The sequence below is a fragment of the Poromitra crassiceps genome, assembly GCF_964638095.1.
Source record: "Poromitra crassiceps genome assembly, chromosome: 12".
Lineage (NCBI taxonomy): Eukaryota > Metazoa > Chordata > Actinopteri > Beryciformes > Melamphaidae > Poromitra > Poromitra crassiceps.
In genome coordinates, this window is record NC_139632.1 from 35,517,232 (window position 1) to 35,525,389 (window position 8,158).

The following is an 8,158-nucleotide window of genomic DNA, read 5'->3' on the forward strand; positions in this document are numbered from 1 at the left end:
TGTAACATGGATGTTGCCAGGCCATTTCAGTGGCAGAGCAGCTGCTGTAACATGCATGTTGCCAGGCCATTTCATTAGCAGAACAGCTGCTGTAACATGCATGTTGCCAGGCCATTTCAGTGGCAGAGCAGCTGCTGTAACATGGATGTTGCCAGGCCATTTCATTAGCAGAACAGCTGCTGTAACATGCACGTTGCCAGGCCATTTCATTAGCAGAACAGCTGCTGTAACATGCACGTTGCCAGGCCATTTCATTAGCAGAACAGCTGCTGTAACATGCACGTTGCCAGGCCATTTCATTAGCAGAACAGCTGCTGTAACATGCACGTTGCCAGGCCATTTCATTAGCAGAACAGCTGCTGTAACATGGATGTTGCCAGGCCATTTCAGTGGCAGAGCAGCTGCTGTAACATGCATGTTGCCAGGCCATTTCAGTGGCAGAGCAGCTGCTGTAACATGCATGTTGCCAGACCATTTCAGTGGCAGAGCAGCTGCTGTAACATGCATGTTGCCAGGCCATTTCAGTGGCAGAGCAGCTGCTGTAACATGCATGTTGCCAGGCCATTTCATTAGCAGAACAGCTGCTGTAACATGCATGTTGCCAGGCCATTTCATTAGCAGAACAGCTGCTGTAACATGCATGTTGCCAGGCCATTTCAGTGGCAGAGCAGCTGCTGTAACATGCATGTTGCCAGGCCATTTCATTAGCAGAACAGCTGCTGTAACATGCATGTTGCCAGGCCATTTCAGTGGCAGAGCAGCTGCTGTAACATGCATGTTGCCAGGCCATTTCAGTGGCAGAACAGCTGCTGTAACATGCATGTTGCCAGACCATTTCAGTGGCAGAACAGCTGCTGTAACATGCATGTTGCCAGACCATTTCAGTGGCAGAGCAGCTGCTGTAACATGCATGTTGCCAGGCCATTTCAGTGGCAGAGCAGCTGCTGTAACATGCATGTTGCCAGGCCATTTCATTAGCAGAACAGCTGCTGTAACATGCATGTTGCCAGGCCATTTCATTAGCAGAACAGCTGCTGTAACATGCATGTTGCCAGGCCATTTCAGTGGCAGAGCAGCTGCTGTAACATGCATGTTGCCAGGCCATTTCATTAGCAGAACAGCTGCTGTAACATGCATGTTGCCAGGCCATTTCATTAGCAGAACAGCTGCTGTAACATGCATGTTGCCAGACCATTTCAGTGGCAGAGCAGCTGCTGTAACATGCATGTTGCCAGGCCATTTCAGTGGCAGAGCAGCTGCTGTAACATGCATGTTGCCAGGCCATTTCAGTGGCAGAGCAGCTGCTGTAACATGCATGTTGCCAGGCCATTTCAGTGGCAGAGCAGCTGCTGTAACATGCATGTTGCCAGGCCATTTCAGTGGCAGAGCAGCTGCTGTAACATACATGTTGCCAGGCCATTTCAGTGGCAGAGCAGCTGCTGTAACATGCACATTGCCTGGCCATTTCATTAGCAGAGCAGCTGCTGCCTCTCTGCTGATGTGTTTGGAGAAGTCTTGTTAGGGAGATATCTAGCATGTAGAATGATGCATTTACAGAGCAGAACACTCTCTCTCCCTCTCCATCTCTCTCCCTCCCTCTCCCTCGATGATCTTTCTCACTGATCTTCCTGCAGCGACCAGGACACCCTTAATCACGCTTCCCACCCGCAGACACGGTCAATTGTGCCTGTATGGACGCCCGACCAAGCCGGAGGCAACATGGGGCCTCAAACCTGCGACGCACATCTCTCTCTCTCAGAGTGTGAGAGTACATTCAGACTCCATACTGCATTATGCCTTATATGGCATTTTGTGAATGGGTGTTGCTAGGTAACTGGAGTGCAGTAAAGCGTGGACACTTGGTTCTTGTATTTAAGATGATGATTAAGACAAGTTTTAAGCACCAGCGCTGCTGAGCTTACCAGAGAAATGTGTTACATGTGCATACAGTAGAAGAGCTGTGTCATTTTCAACGCATCAATGTTTTTAGGCTGGCACAGTACAGACCTGGACACTTTTCAATGTCAAGCTAAACATCTAGTGTCAACACATGTTGCTATTTGCTGTGTGGAAAGTACCACATTATTAAGCGGTGCAACTGCTTCTATGAGTGACTTTGTGTGTATGAGCACGAGATGTAGTCACCTGGAAGGGGGTTAGGATTAGGCAGTTGTGAAAACCTGGGCACCTGGGCTAATCCATCTCATGCTCCTGTGTATGAGCATGAGATGTAGTCTCATGAGATCTTTGCGAGTGATGTCACCCCAACTGGAAGTGATGCCACACAATTGCTGGACTGTGATGTCATCAGGCAGTTGTGATGGCATCAGTGATTTCACTCAAGCAAATGTTTAATGCATTTGCATTTGCCCAACTGTGATGTCACTCGAGCAACTGTGATCTTATCTTAGTCACAATTGGTGACGGAAGTGATGTCAGTCGGGCAGTCGTGTGTGTGTGTGTGTGTGTGTGTGTGTGTGTGTGTGTGTGTGTTGAATGCATTTGCAATTGCCCAACGATTATACAATTAGACAATTATATCATTTTTAAAGAGTTACGTTTCTGTATAAATCATTACAATATGCTCCCATGAGGTGGGGATGCGTTTTGCGGCGGCCGGGCGGGGGTGCAAAACTCGGCATAACACCTGGGCACTTGCGCCTGGCGGACTGCTATCGCACCTGCAGGGACGATATAGCATAAAGCAGGCATTAAGGCACGCAAACAGGTGTGGAAGCGCAAAAAGGGGATAGCGCCTGTACCAAGATAGGGCCCAGAATCATAAAATTGCAAGTACAGGCCAGTATATACAATATATGCACGAATAGGAGTGTTAAGTAGGCATTAAATAGGAATTTACAGTCGATGATGCACTGTAGACTGTGCAACAACAAAAATCGATACAGCGATATATCGCAATATTTTTCAGAAATATTTATACAGTATTGTGGGAAAAATATCGCTGTATCAAATTTATTGCACAGCCCTACCCTATAGTGTATAAATAAAGATTGATTGATTAACCTTGTGACACATCAACATGTACAGGACATGTAAATATTCAAGTACAGGATGTGTACACGTGTGCAGACACGCACGCACGCACGCACGCACACACACACACACACACACACACACACACACACACACACACACACACACACACACGCACACACGCACACAGACACACAAAGCCTTCCAGTACATATCTCCAGCCGAAGCACATGTCAATTAGTTAACTAACTAACCAGCATGTCATCGTGTTGTAATTGGTGTAATGGCCCTTCACAGCCCAATAGGCTGACGCATGTCACTTCCTGTTAGATCTGTGATCTGATCGGCTCGCTAGACCACTAATGGATTATGGGTAATGACCGACACAGTCAAAGGTCGAGAATGTGTCTCGTCATCCTTCTTTCTCAATCTCTCTCCTACTCTACTTTCTCTCCAGTCTCAATACAATGTCAGCGTTGTGTTTCTAGAATCCACAAAAATGTAAAATATTAACATTTCTGAACGAAAATATGAAGCATATCTGATTTTGTTCAAATCTGATTGGCTGGGCTGTTCCGGAAGTCCAGCTCTCTGCGTGCATTGGTGCATCGTTCCAAATGTACCGGCCCACGAGTTGCGTTACGCCGTCCGTGGTTGGTCAATTCATATGTCTGTCACACATTTTGTTTGGGTCTTACAGGGTCCTTAACCACTTTTAAAGAGGTGTGCGCTAGACGTAGAATCTATCTACGGCTGGCTATTGCGAGTCTATTTGTTGCCTAAACCTAACTAAGTTGTTTTACTTACCTAAACTTAACCAAGTTGTTTTACTTACCTAAACTTAACCAAGTTGTTTTACTTACCTAAACTTAACCAAATTGCTTTATTTGACCCCTGACCTTGAGTGTCGTGAAAGGCGCCATCAAGAGAATTGTATTAATTGCCTAAGTTGTTTTATTTGCGTTAAACGTGGGAACGGCAGCGAGGTTTTCAAATGTTTTGTGTTGTTTTAACACATTCACTGCCAGCCGTTTTTTCAATACTGTAGTTAGCTTCTGCCAAGGTTTTTTTTTGAGGATTCTGGCTCATCTTTCAAGAGCCGAGGATTCTTTTCTGTTAGGATTTTGTGAACACAAAATATCTCAAAAGAACTAATAGAATGTGTGCTTTCTCTGTCTAAAAGGGTTAGTTTGTAGAGTTAGTAGTTATGTAAGCATTAGCAGTTGAATACAGCATGGTTTCAGCGTCTGAAAATTTAAGCTGAGATAAACGGCTTTTTGTGAAATTCGATAGAACAGTCACTTTAACCATTCATTTTTGGCATCAGTAAGACGTCAGACATCTAAACAATAGTTTTGAACAGTAATTTCCTCCATAACAGCAGGAAACCCCCCTCTCCTTCAAACTCCTCCCTCCGTGGGCCTTCTCCTCCGCCCTCCTTGGCTCTGCAGCGGGTCTGTCACAAGCGAGTTGCTGCTGCCTGGCTGCTGCCTGGCTGCCCCTCATCGGGGCGAGTCTGGATGGGGCTCGCTCGTTTCTTGGGGTTTCGGTTGAGAGCTCTGATGAAGCTCTTGCGATTCTGGGCTTATTTATGCTGCGTGTTTCAAAGTGTGCACCCAGTCTATTCTTGGAACCCCCCACCGTTGTGCGCCACCGCTGTGCGTCAGCGCGAAAGCGAAAGCGTTTTCGCCAATCCATTTTACAGTATGAGAACGGTTTCCTCGCGCTTTCCCCTGCAGTTTTGGCTCGGCTCTTTCTATTCTGGAGAGCACTGTCGCCACTCAGTGGGTCGGTAAAATAGATTATACACATTCAATACCTCCAATATTTGTATAGGAGACGTAAAAGGGTTAGATCCACGTCCCACGGTCAAATTTTTTTTTTTTTTTTTTAAGACGAGATATCTCGTCAACGGCAGTCAACCGTTGGATTTTTTAAGACGAGATATCTCGTCAACGGCAGTGAACGTGTTAAATTGACGTTGAGATTGTAGACGTTTCAGAAACGTGATATGCTTGAAGACATTTTGGCACAGAAAGGTTCATATCGTACATCATCTCCATGGATTCCAAAAATGTCCAAAGCCGACATTTTATTCTGGCGATTGGGCTGTTCTTTCTTTCTGGTTTCTCTTTTCCTCTTTTTCATTTTACCTCATCTGTTTCTCTCTCTCTCTCTCTCTCATTTCTCTCATTCTGCGTCCCTCTGCTCTGGTTATGTTGTCAGCATGAGAATATAAATAGATGTAGACACAACAGAACGCTGGATATACTGTGATGTAGGCTTGTAAGCCGAAATACATTTAGCGGATATTCTATGTGTGTGTAGGCTGTGTGTGTGTGTGTGTGTGTGTGTGTGTGTGTGTGTGTGTGTGTGTGTGTGTGTGTGTGTGTGTGTGTGTGTGTGTGTGTGTGTGTGTGTGTGTGTGTGTGTGTGTGTGTGTGTGTGTGTGTGTGTGTGTGTGTGTGTGTGTGTGAGTGTGTGTGTGTGTGTGTGTGTACAATGTTATTTTGGTCTCGTATTTGTGGGATGAGTTGCCGTTTGATCTTGCTGTTACAGAAATGAAATCCTGTTAGCATTGCCTTCCTGTTTCAAACCAAAACCAAATCTCCAAAGAGAAGAGAAGAGAAGAGAAGAGACCAGAAGAGACGACAAGAGATGAGAAGAGATGAGATGAGAAGAGATGAGAAGAGACCAGAAGAAACCAGAAGAGAAGAGAAGGGACTCGAAGAGAAGATAAGAGAAGACAAGAGACAAGACTCGAAGAGACGAGATGAGACTCGAAGAGATGAGACTCGAAGAGATGAGACTCGAAGAGATGAGACTCGAAGAGAAGGGACTCGAAGAGATGAGACTCGAAGAGATGAGACTCGAAGAGATGAGACTCGAAGAGATGAGACTCGAAGAGAAGGGACTCGAAGAGAAGGGACTCGAAGAGAAGGGACTCGAAGAGAAGGGACCAGAAGACAAGAGAAGGGACCAGAAGACAAGAGACGAGATGAGAAGAGATGAGACGAAAAGAGAAGGGACTCGAAGAGACCAGAAGATAAGTCATTTATTCAAGGGGGAGATGGTTCGCCCGACCGGAGTAACGTAAGATTCAGGCGGCAGGCCGATATACGTTGGACTTGGTTTCTAGTCGTGATTGGTTGGAATTCCCCTGAGGGGATCCGTCATAGAAACAACTCAGTGTGCAATCTCAGGCTATGACTCACCCAAATATGTAGTCCAAGAGCTGCTTAGATGGTTCCAACTTAACTATCCTCCTCCCCACATTACTTCTTCTGTGCCCTCCTTTCTAGGTCTCTCCATCCTTCTTACACACTACCTCTATTTCTATAGCATTCTCTACTTATCTACTGTACAGTCTGCGTAATGTAGCCTATACATCTACTGCACAGTCTGTTTAAAGCAGCTACGAGCAACTTTTTCGATTGTTATTAAACAGTCTAAATTTAATATCAATGCATCACATCTTACCTCTAATAGTAGACGAGACCAACGCAGAGTAGTCTCGCTTGAACCCCGAGTGAATCGGCCAGTGTTAGTCTGTCTGTGGCCAGGGCAGATCAGGAAGTGAAATGAAACGGTTTGCAGCAGCCACTTCGGCCATAACCACAAAATAACTTCCAAAAAACCTGTTAGAATATAACGAGAGATGTTCGCGAGAGTATGCATGGTGTTCACATTGTTTATGCTATGTTTCTAGGCAGCGCAAACGGGGTAGGCAGGCAGCTGCGTTTGACTTCCGGGTTTCACTTCCACGTTTCACTTCCGGGTTTATCCGGTCCGGCGGTAAGGAGAGAGAGAGAGAGAGCCCCCTGTTGACGCGAGTTTAGACAGACACAGACTTAATAATCATCTAAGGGAGCAATCTCCGATTCACACAGCTTTGGTCTCAGCTACTATTATAGGTAAGATGTGATGCATCAATATTGTAATTATACTGTTTAATAACAATCGAAAAAGTTGCTCGTAGCTGCTTTAATGTAGACTAATAATTATTATAATTATAGCAATTATGTCATCAGTGATGATGTCATCAGTGATGTCATCCTTCCTGGCTGAGCAGACTGGGTAGATCTAATACTATAATTTGAGGCATGTCTGTCTCTCTGTCTGTGTTTGTGTGTGTGTGTGTGTGCGTGCCTGTCTGTCTGTCTGTCTGTCTGGAGTTGGAAGATGCTCCGATCGCCTCCAAAATTGTTTGTCCAGTGAGAGTTGACCTCCCCCTTTTTAATGGACATGTGTCTCTGCCAAAACAAACAGGGTGTTGGGTACACATCCAAAACAAGACAGTCTAAAAAAAATAAGGCTTGGCTGATGATGTCACAAATCACTGATGATCTCACAGACAGTGATGAGGTCATACATCACTAGATGTGCAGTTCTAGATGGCTCGGCCAGGTCACTACCATAGTGATGTCATAAATCACTGATGATGTCAGTCAGATGATGTCATCAGTTGTCACTTGCGCTATTGTGATGTCATCAGTGATGTCACTCAAGCAATAGTGATGTCATCATCATTGAATGATGTCGTCAGTGAGTGATGTCATCAATGAGTGATGCCATCGGTGATGTCGCTTGAGCAATTGTGATGTCATCAGTGAGTGATGCCATCAGTGATGTCACTCTACAATTTGTCCCTTCATAAAGCCTTCCATTTGAGATGCTGTGGTAAAGTGACACACTTGAAGGAATGGTTGTTCGAGCAGGGCATGATGACAGGCAGCTCCACGACGCCGCCAGGACAGGAGGCCTGGACAAACTGAAGACCCTGCTGCAGAGAGACCGCTTCAGAAGGCAGATCAATAAGATTGTGGTTGGTTGGTACAAGATGAACAAAACCCCTCTGGTGCAGGCAGCCAGGGGGGGTCACGCTGCCTGTGTGGCCTACCTGATCACCCAGGGAGCCCGGGTAGACCTAGCTGAGGAGGATAGCTGGACGCCTCTGTACTGTGCCGTGCTCTTCGGTCACCTGGACTGCGTCCGGATCCTCCTGAAAGCCGGGGCCGACCCGAACAAGAGCATATACTCATTCACCCTATCATGCACCCCGGTCTGCTGTGCTGCCCGGGATGGAAGGCTGGAGATACTGCAGGAACTCATCAGGTTCCGTGCTGTTGACATGGAGAGTGATCACCTCATGCACATCAGCGCC